The sequence below is a fragment of the Empidonax traillii genome, unplaced genomic scaffold, assembly GCF_003031625.1.
Source record: "Empidonax traillii isolate 1590-97213 ecotype Southwest subspecies unplaced genomic scaffold, ASM303162v1 scaffold2295:size37475, whole genome shotgun sequence".
In the NCBI taxonomy this organism is placed as follows: Eukaryota; Metazoa; Chordata; class Aves; order Passeriformes; family Tyrannidae; genus Empidonax; species Empidonax traillii.
The window spans coordinates 2,773-17,639 of NW_020957488.1; the positions used below are offsets into that span (position 1 = coordinate 2,773).

The 14,867-nt window shown below is 51.0% G+C and overlaps 1 long non-coding RNA gene across 1 annotated transcript in view; it reads left to right on the forward strand.

Annotated features, from left to right (window-relative positions):
- LOC114071806 overlaps nt 1–1,307 on the forward strand; it is a 3,473-nt gene extending 2,166 nt beyond the window's left edge. The window contains exons 2-3 of the long non-coding RNA XR_003574091.1: nt 1,121–1,169; nt 1,298–1,307. This is a non-coding gene — a long non-coding RNA (uncharacterized LOC114071806). The remainder of the gene's footprint in view (nt 1–1,120; nt 1,170–1,297) is intronic.
- The last annotated feature ends 13,560 nt before the right edge of the window (nt 1,308–14,867 follow it).

A 14,867-nucleotide genomic window follows, 5' to 3' on the forward strand; every position in this document is an offset into this window, starting at 1 on the left:
TCTGGCACCTGCACTGCCTGGACCACAGAGGGTTCAGCAGGAGAACGCCCAGGTGTCTCCTCCAGCCCCAGGAGCTCTTCATGGAGAGGCCACGTCTGGCAAGACACCTTGGACACCTGGGATAACCAAGTGCCTGTCTGGATGCCCAGGAGGACACTTGCTAGGGTGGAAACATCCCTGGAAGTGTTCAAGGCAAGACTGGATGGGACTTGGAGCAACCTGGGCTAGTGGAAGGTGTCCCTGCCCACGGCAGGGGGTTGGAACGAGACGAGTTTTAAGGACCCTTCCGACCCAAACCATTCTGGGATTCCATGAAACCCAAGCCCCCAAGGGCAAAGGATGGATCCTGCACCATTTCCCAGCCTTAAGGTGCTACTGCAGTTACAGATGTCAGGAAGAGTGAGATATCCCATCCCTAGACACCCAGAGCTTCAGAGAAAAACACACAAGCTCTTCTCCAAGAGGTCTGACCCACATCCTCTTCTCTCCAGGGGAAAACCAGCACAGGTGATTATTTCAAGGCAGAACAGCAAAATTGGCTTTTTTTTCCCCCTTCTGCTTTCAAGGAAAACCAGGCATGTGAGGCACACAAAGGTCTGAGTGCTTCTTCTCCTGTGCAGCTGTTCTGTAACTACAACTGCCCACAGGTCCCTAAACCTTTGAACATTTGAGTCCCACTGACTTGCAACAGGTTGCAGACATGAAGTTATTTAAAGCACTTGTAAAATATTAATTGACATTTGCCTTACAGAAGGGGAAAAAAAGGGAAGAGACAGAGACAGGAACCCCAGGGATCCAGACGATCCAATTTCAGGCACCTAATTAAAATTAAATTTCAATTAATTTCCAATTACTTTATTTTAAACTTATTTTTGTATTTATACTTTTTTTTTTTTTTGGTTAAGTTGCCTAAAAATGAGTCTGTCCCTCTGGTTGCTTTTCAATTAGATATCATCCTGACACTCAAATTGATGCTTTTATTTGCTAACTCCGAGGTTATTCAAAATCCCCACACATTTAATTCAAGGACTTCAAGAGAACTTGACAGACATTCCCCACCTCCCTTTTTCACTACGTTGGGGATGATGAATCATTATATTTACTACTATTTTCTTCGCAGTGACGTGTTAAACTTCACTCAAGTGGAAACTGAAGAGCGGAATGACAAGGTGGCTTTGGTGCTGTGGAATACTCAGGGAGAAAACAATGGGATCAAAGCTTATTCTGCTTGTATTGTGCCTTTCAATTTTCTATTTTGAGTTATTTTTTTCTTCATATTTTTTGTTTTTCTCCTCAGTCTCAAGAGTTTGGAAGCAACAAATCCTTCCTTAACCTGGGGGTTGAAGGGGGAAGCATCCCCGGCCTCAGCTCAGCCCCGATGATTTTCTTTGCTTTGAAGGGGCCAGCCCTGGAACAGAACCCGAAAATTCAGCCAAAAGGAGGAAAATTTAGCCCTTCAACAACCTCTTTACAGACACTTTCCTATAAACTCCTCACCCCCAGCAGTTTGACTTGAAAACTCCAGCAGCAAACAAGCAGCACTTGAATATTTAATGTGAAGCACACAGCAACTCATCCTGGTTATTGTGTGGAGTCGAATTTTCATTCTTTCCTTACAAAAAAAAAAAAAAGCCTTAAATAAAAATTAAGAAAGCCCTGTTTGTTTATCTGTCTTTTTCTGTGTTTACATCCCACACTTAGCCTGAATTCCCCTAGCATTGTACAAAGGCTGGGAGCTGCTGTGGAGAAAGCGGATGGTTGACGCCGTGATAAATACCTGGAGGCTTCTCTGCCATCACTAATGAGCAAAAATATGTATAGAAGTAGAGGGGAAAAAAAAAAAAAGCTTTCCAGAAGTTGGAGTTACAGTGCTCATCTCTGGAAACATTCCCACTCGTTTTTGGGAGCGTGCACGCCGGGGGGGGAGAGAAAAAAAAGAATCCAACAGAACCTGTGGGCGTCCGAAGCCACCTCAGCTTTGAGAGACTGAAGATCTGGTTTAAAATTGGCAAAAACATCCTTCTGCAGAAAGACAAACTGCAGACAGACACGATTCAGTGCTGCTCGGGGGTAAACCTGCACCGGGAACGTTTGCAGGGAAAGTAAAGCAGAGGATGCGACAGCAGAGAGGGAGCAAGAAGAAGTGCCCCAGAAAGCTCTGCACCAGATTCCGTGCACTTTGCAATGGGAAATGGGTTTTCTCCTGAAAGCATTGCTGACATGTCAAGTATGTCTTCTTTGCCTCTTTCTTCCCCCACAAAAACCCTCAACGAGCACTGGTTTAAATCAGAGCTGCTTCTGTTCTGAACAGGGAGTTCCTGGTCACTCCAAGATCTCTCCTTCTGTAGGATCTGACGTCGGTCCCTGCACTTACTGCTTGAGTGCAGCCACTCCAGGGTCACGGTGACAGATGCAGTTGTAGAGAAAACTGAATATCCAATAAACAACTCAGTAAAGTGACTTCTCTGTGCCAGTCCATGACATGTTCTTCCCAGGATAAGCTCCGTGCTGCCGCACCGGGCTGGAGCCCCGGGCGATGTGACCGGCTCCCGATGGAGCTGAGCCAGGATCACAGGGAGCAGCAGGAGCCGTGGCCGTGCCAGATCATCAGTGGCTTACCCAGGAGCACACAGGGGGACTGATGACAGCAAATAAAACACCCCCACCGAGCCCAAGATGGGCACAGCAGGAGCTCCGACCTCGGGGAGCGGTGACGCCGCAGCCGGCGCTCGGATGTCCTCATGACAGTGTTGTGCCTGGCAGCTCCTTCCAGACATGCCAGCCTGGAGCACAGCACCACGGCCCCAGGGACGAGCCAGGATCCTCAGGAGGCAGGACACAGCCCTGTGTGGTGCTCAGGGGGCTGGGGAAAGGGAGCAGGAAAGCTGCCAGCTCGCAAACATCCCACGTGTGCTCCCTGGGCTGACAGTGACACTCACGCGGGGGACTCAATTCGGGAGGGGATGAAGACCCTGTCACAGCCCCCCTGCCATCCGCCTGCGTGGCTACAGCAGGGACAAGAGCTGCCAGCCTGAAGAGGTCTCATTTAAATCAACAGAGGAGCAAAGATGCATCGCTGTGTTGTGGTTTTTTGGGGCTTGTTTTTCGTGTGCACAGTTGAGTGACACTATCGGGTCTACAATCACTTCTGCATAGTTTCCAATTGCATGTACCTTCAGTGCAAGGAGCTGGAAGATTCCTGGCACCAGCACATGCCCCAGAGGACTGAAATCCTACATTTCCTGCCCCCAAAGGCTTTTCAACCCCTGGTGGCCCATGGGCACTGCAGGAGCCAGAACCAGGCTCCAGGTCCCCCTTCACTAGGGGACGGCCAGTTCCCCCCATCAGCACAGCGACCCCTCTGATGCAAATGGCCACGAAAGAGAAGAAACACCACCTCCCCCATCCAGCAAAAATTGGTTTAAAAACCAGCGTAACAGGCAAGAAGTTACCACTCCCTTCAAATCCCTAATGCGCAGCCCGAGAGACAACGTCAGCAAAAACTGCAAAGCCAACGCCGATTTTTGTTTTTTAAACTGTGCGAGCAGCAGTTCTTCAGAATTCAGCTTTTCCCCAGTTTTGTTTTCCTCGTGAAATCTGCCAGTTTGAATCATTTCCCCGGATCAGGAAAAGTGCTTTCTGATCCTCCGTCCCCAAACCCGACAGCTTTGCTCGTAACGCCTTTAGAAAGAAAGGGGAGGGAAAAAAAATAATAAATCTTTCTGTTCTCTTACTCCATCCTCAAAGAGGCTGGTTTTATTCCTGATGCTCCAGCATATTTCTGTCTTTTACCACACTTCAAGGCTATTTTTTTCCCTGCCAAAATATGCAAGGAAAAGCAACACAAGCCCTGCAGCTTTGGGGGAAGGGCCAGCCCCTGCAGCTCTTATTATCTTTGGATGGGAAGAGGGAGAGAGAGACAGAGACGTTGTTAATGCCTCGGATATTTCTATATCCTACCACTGTCCTACCGAGGAAGTCTGAAATATAAAATGCCATTGGAAACGTCACATGGGGCATTAAAAAACCCCACTGTAAGAGCCTAATTTGCTTTATTATCAGCATCTGGAGTTTTTTTTTTTAATCCTGGTTACGCAGCTCACATGCTGCTCCTCTCAACTGAAACCAGTTCCAAACCTTCACCTGGGGGGGGAGTCACAAGTTCCTAAACATGTCTCTGGCGTCAAACATTTTATGGGCTTCAAGGTTTCCTTGCACCTGGGATGTGATGTGACATCCAGCTGCACATCCAGCCAGGGGAAGAGCGAGATGGGGCAAGACTCCAGTCCTGGGTCGCTCCCCTACTGCTGACAGCACAAAGTGTGGAAGTCTGTGCACGCTGTTATTTTGTGGGATTAACCCCATCCCCTCAGCCCCCACCAGCAAACACAGAACTGCCAAGTGCGCTCTACATCAACTCAATCCACTGCGGCTGTGATGATCCATCACCCCTAAACCCACGGTCCAACCACACGGATGCTCTTCTCCAATGATCCATTTAAAATGGGGGGGGTGACATCAACTGCTCTGCTGACAAGTCAGACAGAGAGCGAGCAGAGCTTCAAAGGTTCACTTCCTTCCCCCAGAACAAGACACAAACTCCTGCAATCTGTTATCTGTCAGGAAAGAAGTAGCCCAAAGAGATTCCCATTGTTCTCCCGCTTCGGTTTCCCAAACTGACATCTCAGCCCAGTGGGTCTGGATGGAACCCAGGGAAGTCCCCAGAAATGCCGGGCCTTTGGAAAATCAGAGTTTATGCTTGGAAAGCATCACTTTATAGGCCTTGCTACCGAGAGGATTTCCCACACGTCCCATCAGAATGATCCCAGCACAAATCCTCTGTCAGGCTGAGGATGAGGCACCATGCAGGAGTCTGGACAATGCACACGCTGATTATCCTTAACCTTCCCAACTTCAGCAACAAGTGTCCCAGGAGCGTGGATGACAGAGCAGCTAAACAGAGTGAGAGATTCAAAAACCAGGATGGTTTGTTTGGGTTGGAAGGGACCTCAAAGAACATCTTGTTCCAACCCCCTGCCATGGGCAGGGACACCTTCCACCAGCCCAGGTTGCTCCAAGCCCCGTCCAGCCTGGCCTTGGACACTTCCAGGGATCCAGGGGCAGCCACAGCTTCTCTGGGTAACCTGTGCCAGGGCCTGCCCACCCTCACAGGGAAGAATTCCTTCCCAATACCCCATCTAACCCTGCCCTCTGTCTGTGAGAAGCCATTCCCCCTTGTCCTGTCCCTCCATCCCTTGTCCCCAGTCCCTCTCCAGCTCTCTTGGAGCCTCTTTAGGCACTGGAAAGGGCTCTAAGGTCTCCCTGGAGCCTTCTCTTCTCTAGGCTGAACAGTCCCAATTCTCTCAGCCTCTCCTCAGAGGACGTGTGCTCCAGTCCTTTTACCATCTTCATGGCCCGAGAACATCCCTGTGCTCCTCACACCCCTGGGGCACCCCCAGCCATCAGCCCCGTTCAGTACAACCAAAGCAAAGCTCTCAGCTTTTCACCCCCAGCTCCACAAAACAACGGGCATCTGTTCGCCGACTCCGACACGACACAAACCCAGACTTTACAGAGTTTATCCAAAGCAATTCTTTCCAGCTCAGGAAAACCAAGGCTGTCCTGGCTGAAGGACAGTCCACGCTGTTGCTCTGCACGTCGGCTGCCGGGCAATCCTGCAAACTGCCCCGAGCAAATGGCAAAAATGCTGTTGGTTTGGTTTTTTTTCCCCTTTCGATCGGCATCTCTCTGAGATGCTCCCACAGGAGGAGTCTGGCTCCACTCCCTGGAGACCCAACAGGAACAGGACTTGCCGTGCCCATGGTTTGGGAAACCCCTCCTACCCCTCTCCACAGATGTTCCTCCAAACAGGAATGCTAAGGGGACCGACACCTCCCTGTCCTGATGAACACATGGCCGTGTTTGTACCAGCGCTGCTTTAATCGTCCCCACCAGGTGCTCTAAGGACAGGCTGGACCACGGAGGGACCGTTGCAGACCTTTTGATGGGGAAAAAGAAACAGCCTTCAGGGTTTATTTTTCCCCCTGCAGAGTCTGCAGTGTCTGGTTATGAGCCCTGGAGCCGTGGTCCAGGTGCCTGGCTTGAGGACACGAGCCGTCCCCTGCTTCCCTGGGTATCCAGCTGGAAAAGGTCCAGAGAGCTCTAATTAACCAAACTGCTCATTTACCTTCACGGAGCCGCTTTTCCCAAGGGCTCCAGCGGAGGTGAGGGAGGGATGCTGCGCCCTGTGGGGGCAGAGGGATGCAGAGCTGTCAGCTCACACAGGTGCCAGTGCAAACCAGCCTCTCCAACGGCTTCATGGACAGGGGGACAACAGGGAGAGTTGGGAACACAAAAGCTCACCGAGGCAGGAGCAGCTCCACCAACACTCCCCCTCAACACACCAGGAAGGGGTTTGCCCAGGGATGCTCCTGGATCCCAGGCCTGCCAGGAATCTGCTCCTCCTTTCCTCAAGGGCACCCAGGTCTCATCATACATAATCCCAGCTCCTCTCAAAATAAGATTTTACCACTGAAAGGAAGAAACAACCACTAGGAAAACGACTCCTCAAGTAAAAAGAGATCAGGGAGCCCATATAAGACTCTCTTCCAGACAGAAACAAGCCAACTACGGAGCCACAGTTTAAGGGAACAGCAGAGAACATGGATATCAAGGCACATGTGGGAGAGAAAAGGGGAGCTGCGGTTAAAAATAAATTAAAAAAAAAAAAAAAAAAAAAAAAAAAAAAAAAAAGCAAAAGGCAGGAGAGCGGGACAAAAAAAAGAAACCCCACCAGGAGCGATGCAGAGCTGGCCTTCAGTGCTCCAGCCCTTGTGTTTTCTGGCCTTATTTACGAAACACAAATAATCCAGCCTTCTCCGTAAGCAGCCAGATCCGGTGGAATTACATGTCTGAATACCCTCGGTAAACAGACGGAAAGCTGTGGAAACACAGCTTAAGGCAATGTGCCTTAACAAGGGGGCCTTTATCACCCAACCTGGCAGAGGGAAACTCGCTGGCCCCGGCTGGAGTCCCTGCAACTGGTGTGTTCCACCGGCTCCAAATGGGATACCCCTGGCTGCACTCGTTGATTTTCCCCTCGCGCGATGCAGATGGGACCCCCTGGAAACAGGCAAGGAAAAGGGATGCTGCTAATCATCACTGTCCCTTCACGGGGACAGGAGAAGGGGTGGTGAGAGCAAAACGTGTGGGAACCACCCCCCCCTCAGTGCTGAGCACTGCCCTTATCTCTGGGTAAAATCCCTGGCACGTCCCACCAGGCAAGGACAGGCACGGGAGAGAGGATTTCCTGTCATAGGAGCACATCACCCACTGGAGAGAGCAGCAGGCAAGAGCTGACCCCATTTCCCAGAGCTGCTGGAAAATGCTGAAATCAAATCCAGCTCACCCAGAAAGCAGGAGCTCGGCTCCGGGAAGGAGGGAGCGCAGTCGTCTGGCCAGACCGGGAGGATCAGCGTGCTCCCTCCTGGCTGCAGGATCTAAGGGATGGGAAAGTATTTTTTCCAGACCAAAAACACACTCCTTTATTTTGCAAAGATCTCCTATTAAGGAGAGCCCTGTTCCTACAGGGACAAACTCCCACCTCTGCCGAGAAGCTGCTCCAAGCTTTTTTTGCGAGGAAACCTCAGGGCAGAGGGGTCTGTGGAACAACTCCTCCTTTACCCACCACCTGCACAGTTGAGGCAAAGGTTCCTTGCATGCAGGATGAGTGGGAGGACTCACATTTTTTTGCCCCAGACGACCACATCCAGGCACCCCCGAAGCAGAAATCCTAATCCCCATCTCTCCTTCCTTTACCACTTCCAAACCCCCCTGCCATGGGCAGGGACACCTTCCACCAGCCCAGGTTGCTCCAAGCCCTGTCCAACCCGGCCTTGGACACTTCCTGGGATCCAGAGACAGCCACAGCTTCTCTGAGCAACCTGTGCCAGGGCCTGCCCACCCTCACAGCCAGGAATTCCTTCCTCACGTCTGCTCTAAACCTGCCCTGGCACTTTGAAACCACTGAATGGTTTCATTCGCAATGAGGACTCGGGCACAGAAAGATGGGAAAGACGAGGGCTTGCTTTGGAAGCTGGAGACTGATGATTCTTCCTAAATATTTATACTTCCAAGGGTACAGAGGCCTTTTTAAAGCCACATTCCCCTGTGCAGGTTCACAGGCACCCTCTGAGCACTGCCCAGCCCTGTGCCCACACCTCACTTCGTGCTTATTGCAGCGTTTCTGACCAAAGACCTCAGCCTGAACCCGTTCAGCTCCCCAGCTCCCTTGGCAGGTAAATCATCTTCCTCTTACAGAGGGAAGGGAGGACCAAAACAATCCCACCAGGATTCCCTTCAGCACAGTCCTTCTGTGGTTTTTGTTTCTCCCAGACCTGCAGGGAAGCGTGTTTGCAACAGGGAGCACACGAAAGGTCAAGCATCAGCACAGATGCTGATGCTCTGACTTCAACTCAGGCCTGCCCAGGCAGGAGCTGTGCTTGTGTGCTCTCTGGGTCCAAGCCAGCGGGGTTTTTTGAGCCCAGAAGAGCCCTTTACACAGCCTAAACACAATTACAGGACAAGGCTGGATACCTGGGATGCAGGGATGTGGGTCACAGACCTTGAGACCCTGCAAGAGCCGCTCTCACCGCTGCTTCTCTTCTCTCAGTATCAAAATTTCCTCCGAACCTCCCAGCTCCTAATGCAGGAGTAGGGATGTTGCAGGTGAGGTGGAAATAGAGAGGGCAGTGGATCCAGCAGGAGGAGGAGCAGGAGGAGCAGCTCCCGTCATTGCAGGTGCCCCCATCCCATTCCCTCATCCTGCGCCTGCACGTGCTGGCTCCTAAATTTAAACCAGCCAAGGCCTGGGGACATGTGCGTGCTGGGGGAGGGAGGGAATACATCCCCACTCTTCCCTTTGGCTCATCTCCAAGTCTTGGATGGGGGGAGCAGCTCTGGCACCCACCAGGCAGAGCCTTCATTCCCATTTCCCTGCCGAAGGCAGCGCAGCAGCAGCTCTGAGAGTCTGGATTAGGGGCATCACCTCCCAGAGTCGTGGAATACCAGGGATCCAAAGGGTCCCCTTTCTCCCATCCCACAGCAAAAGCCTGGGTGGGCAGGCACCTCCTCATCCTAGCACACCGGGAATTCCCATCCATACCTCTGTGAGTGGAATTACGGAGCAGTTTAGGTTGGAAAAGACTTAAGACCATCGAGTCCAGCTGTAAACCCAGCACTGCCAAGGCCATCACTAACCCACGTCCCCACGTGCCACATCCACACGTCTTTGGAATACCTCCAGAGATGGAAGCTGGAATTCCACCATGCCCTCTGGCTGCACAAGTTGATGCTTTCCTGGAGGGTCTCCAAAGGACTCCAGGGAAGAACCAGAGGGGACCCCTCTGCTGAGAAAAAGGAGGGAGAAGTGGGATCCACACGGGAATTCCTCGACTCAGGGTGCTGCATCCTGCTCCTCTCTGGATGCCAACGGGGAGCATTCCCCAGGAACTGGCTCTTGGCTTGCACACAGACCAGTGTGGGCTAGAAGAAAGAAATGTACAGGACAAGAGGTGCACTGGGGAAAAAAGGAAAATGAACCAAAGACTCCCAGAACAGTTTGGGTTGGAAGGGACCTTAAAGACCATCTCGTTCCAACCCCCTGCCATGGGTAGGGACACCTCCCACTAGCCCAGGTTGCTCCAAGCCCCAGCTCCAGCTGTTATTTTAGACAGAAAATGCTTCCTCTGTCGTGGCAATAAGGAAAACTGAGATATTTCTGTGGCTTCTGCTCTGACGGGAAAACGGTCGGAGCTGAGAAACGTGGAACCGCAAAGAATCCCCTGCGAGCCCTTCCCAGGTTCCCCTGTTGGCTCTGGCACCAGGGACACAACACTGTTCTTTCTACCTAAGCAGAATCTCCCCTCCTTTTTTCTCCTCATAACCTCACCAGCCACAGGGACATCTGAGAGGAAGGATGAACAGTAAAAAGAGCTGGTTTTTCAGGAACAAGTGGAATACTGGAGGGACAAATTCACCCCCCATTTGATAGACAAGAGGAAGCCAAACTCCTTTGGACAGAGGGAGGAGAACTGCAGCAGCCCCAGTTTCAGTCCCAACTCTCCAGTTCCATCCCACAACCCTGAAGGTGTTTCCTACAACCACAGACCCTCTTTGCTCAGCCCGTGCTGCCACCGTGGCTCCCTTTTCCCCCAGCACATCCCTAACGTGATTTAGTGTTTCCACCCTGCAGAAAGCACCTAATGCCTGGAGGAGAGGGACTGCAGCATTCCTGCTCCCTCCCAGGGATGAAGGACACGATGAACCACTTGCTCTCGAGCCCCTCCCTTATCAGCAGGCTGATAAGGAGGAAAGGAAAATCCATAGTTACAAAACCTCCATCCTAAACAAGCAGAGAGATGTAGGACAGGAGAAGGAAGTTGTGCCCAGGCTGGGTGCACAAGGACCCCCAAAGATGCCAAGGAGATGGTTTGGGACCCCCACACCAGCCAGCCAGCCTTGGGAGAGCCTGTCAAGAAAAGCAAGCAGGGCTAAGAAAGGAGGGAAAACCACTGCACACATTCCCCAGTTTTACAAGCTTTTTCCAACTGCTAAAATAGAAAAACCCCGAGCAAATTTAGCAAAACATGTCAACAAGTTCTGTGCTACAGCCCAGACACACGTGTTCTCCTCCTCAGTAAGATGCATTTTTAGAAACCTTCTTTTGCAAAACCTGTTGCTGTTGGTGGGCCTTTTGTTTTCCTTTCTAGCTCCAAGTACTCACAAGCATCCTGGAGATTTTAAAAAAAAAAAAAAGAAAGAAACAAAGAAAGAAAGAAAGGACATTTTTAGACTTAAATGCGTGGAGGGGACTTAGAGTGTGTCACCACGTGTCTGGGATAGATGTTAAATCCTCCAAAACCATATGCTGGAGATTGCTCCAACAAAAGAGACTGCAATGATAAAGAGAAGCCTTATGTTCAAGTGCCCGTTAGTTGTGCAAGATTAGAAATTAGCTCACAATCCAATCCTTGCAAAAAAAGGCTTTTAAAAGCACAGGATTTCTCCTTAACATGAAAGCAATGAACTGATAGCTCCTCATTATTGAATTACTCATTCAGATTTAACGGCAGCACGAGCACAGAGCTTCTCATCATCTTCTGTGACAAACTGCAGGGCCAAGGGCCAGGGGCGTCACATCCAGGATGGCAAATATATCCCGTGGGATTCACACGTAAACCCCACTCCCAGAGTCACAGAGGGGTTGGAAAAGACCTCTAAGATCATCAAGGCCAACCCCTGACCGATCACCACCTCCTCAAACAGACCCAGAGCACCGAGTGCCACGGCCAGGACACCTCCAGGGACGAGTCCCACAGGGAGCTGGGCTGCCCTGCTGGATCTGAGGTCAAGGATTTACTGTCCGATCCACGCAGCGTACCCCCAGGGCACGGGAAGTTTAATTATGGAAAAAATAGGCCACTCAGTAGAATCAGAAGGGAGAAAACAAGGTGTCATGTTCTTCACATATTTATCCAAACAGAAACCAGGTGGCTGGTGACTCGACCCTCTCAGGACACAGGATGGAACACAGATACGCTTCAGGAAGGCGCAGGCACACAACAAAACACGTGCAATTATCTACGTGTAAAACGTACCTGCACAAAAGCAGAACCCCAAAAGATGCCACAAAACCTACCAGGCACCCCAAAACTTCCGAGGAGCTGGGCAAGGCGCCTCCACCAGCAGCGGCACGCTGCACCTCCGTGTCCCTCCACACAAGCCAGCTATGAAACAGCTCGTGCCAAAACTCGTGCTGATCAAACCCACGGGAGGTGGGTGGACACCTCCATGCCCAAGACCAACGTGGCCACACAAGCCATCCCCCTGAAATAGCTCATTCCCAGCCTCCTCCTCCTCCTCCCAAACCTGGCTTTGGTTTCAGCTCCAGTTGTTCCCTCACAAATTGCTCTCCTCCTTAAATAGTCTCCCCTCCTCCTTCCTAGGGCAGGGTTTGCCCCCGTGGGGTGACAGTGGGGCTGCACGACCAGCAGGCAGCTAAAATAGACTTTCACCAAGATGAACAGCCCGCTGGCAGCTGTGACACAGTGAAATGCAACCACCTGGAGGGTTAATGCAGGCAAGGATCAATGCAGAGGCTGAAATTCATAAATAGACTGAACATTTCTTTTCTGCAGCGCATTCCCCGGAAAGGAGGAAGGTGGGAGCATCCACAGAATGTGCACACCAGGAAGAATCAGGAAGAAATTCCTGGCTGTGAGGGTGGGCAGGCCCTGGCACAGGTTGCCCAGAGAAGCTGTGGCTGTCTCTGGATCCCAGGAAGTGTCCAAGGCCAGGTTGGACGGGGCTTGGAGCAACCTGGGCTAGTGGAAAGCCCAGCCTTTCCTCCCTATCCATCAGAAGCAACAGCAGTGGCTACTTGCTGCAGAGCAAGCCAGGATTTGTATTTATTAAGCAGAGCTATCAAACAGTTTGTGCTCAAGTTGTGGTTCACCACCGAAAAAACTCATCTTAGGGAAACCAGAGCGCTGGTGCAGCATCAGATACAGTTATCTCCAGAAGTTGTACCCTTATCTGGCTCCAACACACGGCTCCTCCACGGGATAGGCGGTGGTGGGACGTGATAAATGGTCAAACCATCCTTAGCAACGTGAAGGCATCACATCTATAAGACACTGGCCTTGTGTAAGAGAGCAAACACACAGAGGGAGAAGCAGTTGGTGATATGAGGAAAAAAAAAAAGAGAGCGGGGGGGGGAAATCCCCACTTCCCTGCCAGGATTTATTTTTAAGTGATGGTTGCTCAAGCCTGCTCGGGGAAATCGGTGTGTCGGGAGGAGCTCCCGTGCGAGAGGACGAACGGTGACTCAGCAGGTGAGAGCTGTCAAAAAGAGGTGTCCAAAAATTGAAAGGGTAGGAAAAAAATCCTAAGGAAAAGCTATAAATACCCCGAGCAGTTTTGCTTTGTGCCCTGGGTGGATGCCTGTGGCTGCAGATGATGCTCGGTGAAGCGAACGGGGGAACTCCGTCCCCATCCCCAGCACCTGGTGGGGTGTTCCCTCCTCCAAAAGCAGGACCCCTGACCCCAGGAATCACTCTGGGATCTGTGCCTGCCCCCAAACACAACATGCCAGGGGATCCCATCACCACTGGATTTCAGCTGTGATGCTAAAGACAGCCCCTCAAGGCACACCCTGCTCCAGCCTTCATCCCCCTTTACACATCGCTCCAGAGACGATGGGATCGGGATTTTTTTAAGGCACATTCAGACCAAAAAAAAACTCCTTTTTTTTTTTTTTTTTTAATTTTAAATAAAAGTCAAAAAGCCCAACCAACATGAAAGGCTGCATAAACACTCCTCCTTCCCCCAGCAGAAATTACAAAAATGCCTTTGAATTTGTTTTGGCAAGAAACAATGTTTTTTATGAAAGAGCTTCATTGAAAAGTCACAATTTGGAATGTATTCATCTATTCTACACTTTTTAAAAAGTTTTAATTACCACTTTAAGGGTATTTTGACATAGTTTATGGTTTGTTAGATTGTGCTGTGTGCTACAAATGCCAAACACACCTTTTTGGAAGAGCCCTATTATTGTACTAATGCAAAATGTGGGGTTTGTGCTGCCGAGACTCGTGTCGGCAATTGAAAAATAATAAATTAATTCCATTTGGAGAAAACGCTGCCATTTATAACCCAGCAATTAAGAACAGATTTAATTTTAGATATTGCTGCTTTCTTCAGCTTGCTGAGTTATTCAGCACCGACACTGGTACTACCAGTTTATGCTCAGTTCTTTAAAAAACAGACCCAGGCCAATTTCTCACCCCTTAAATTAGCAACGACAGACATGAAAAGTTAATGCTGTTTTCCTCTCTCCTGAAAGCTGCAACATACGGATTTTGCAAGGGGAAAAAAAAAAAAAAAACAAAAAAAAAAAAGCAAATGCCGGGATTTCTGCTATAATTCCATCCAAATTCTATCAGCCAGGGGCACAGAAGGAGTTAATAAAAAAAAACCCAAACCTCAGTGGAGCGAGGCAGAGCTGACTGTGTTTGCAAACCAGGGTGTGCAGACATTTGGGAGGGAGAGGGAATCTGCCTGAATCCTGGCTCTGGAGGGATTCCCACAGCCCCATCTCCCTCCCCCAGGCCAGGCCGTGGGGCAGCAGGTAGGAGATGCAGAAAGGAAAATGCTCTTTATTTGGCCGTGGCTCTGGCAGCAGGAAGGTGATGCCCAGGGAGGGCTGGTGCTGCGGGCAGGGCTCCAGCTGGCACCGGGAGAGGGGGATGGGAGGTTTGCCGGCTGCATCCCACACAGGAAAGAGCTCCAGGGAGCAGCACCCCGCATCCCAGGGGCACCAGAGCGGGAAGGTTGGTGGGAAATGGGATGTGTCCTCGGCATCTGCCCTCGGGCACAGAACGCTCACTGATCACCAGCAACCTCTACGCGTGAGAACAGCCCCTGAGGCCAAGGAAAGGGAAGAAAGAAGGGACACACTCGGGCTGTGGCAGCAGTCCAGACTTGGAAAGCAAAATTAGCACCTGCGGAAAGGGACAAGGAGGGAAATGGTTCTCTGATGAAGGCAGAGGAGGGCCCTGGGCATCCCCTGCAGCACTGAGGGGACTCGGTTGTCACAGCAGCACAGGACAGGCTGAGGGATCCCCAGGGGTGGCAGGACCAAAGCAAGGTGTGTTCTGGCCACAGGAATGCTGAGGGGTTGCTGCAGGAGAAGCCAGGATGATGCTCTGGGCATCACCCAGAAGCCAGGACGGGTAGCACACCCAGAGCTGTGTGAAAACAGCCCGGTTTGGGGTTTTTTTTTGACATCAAGATGAAGAAGACAACAC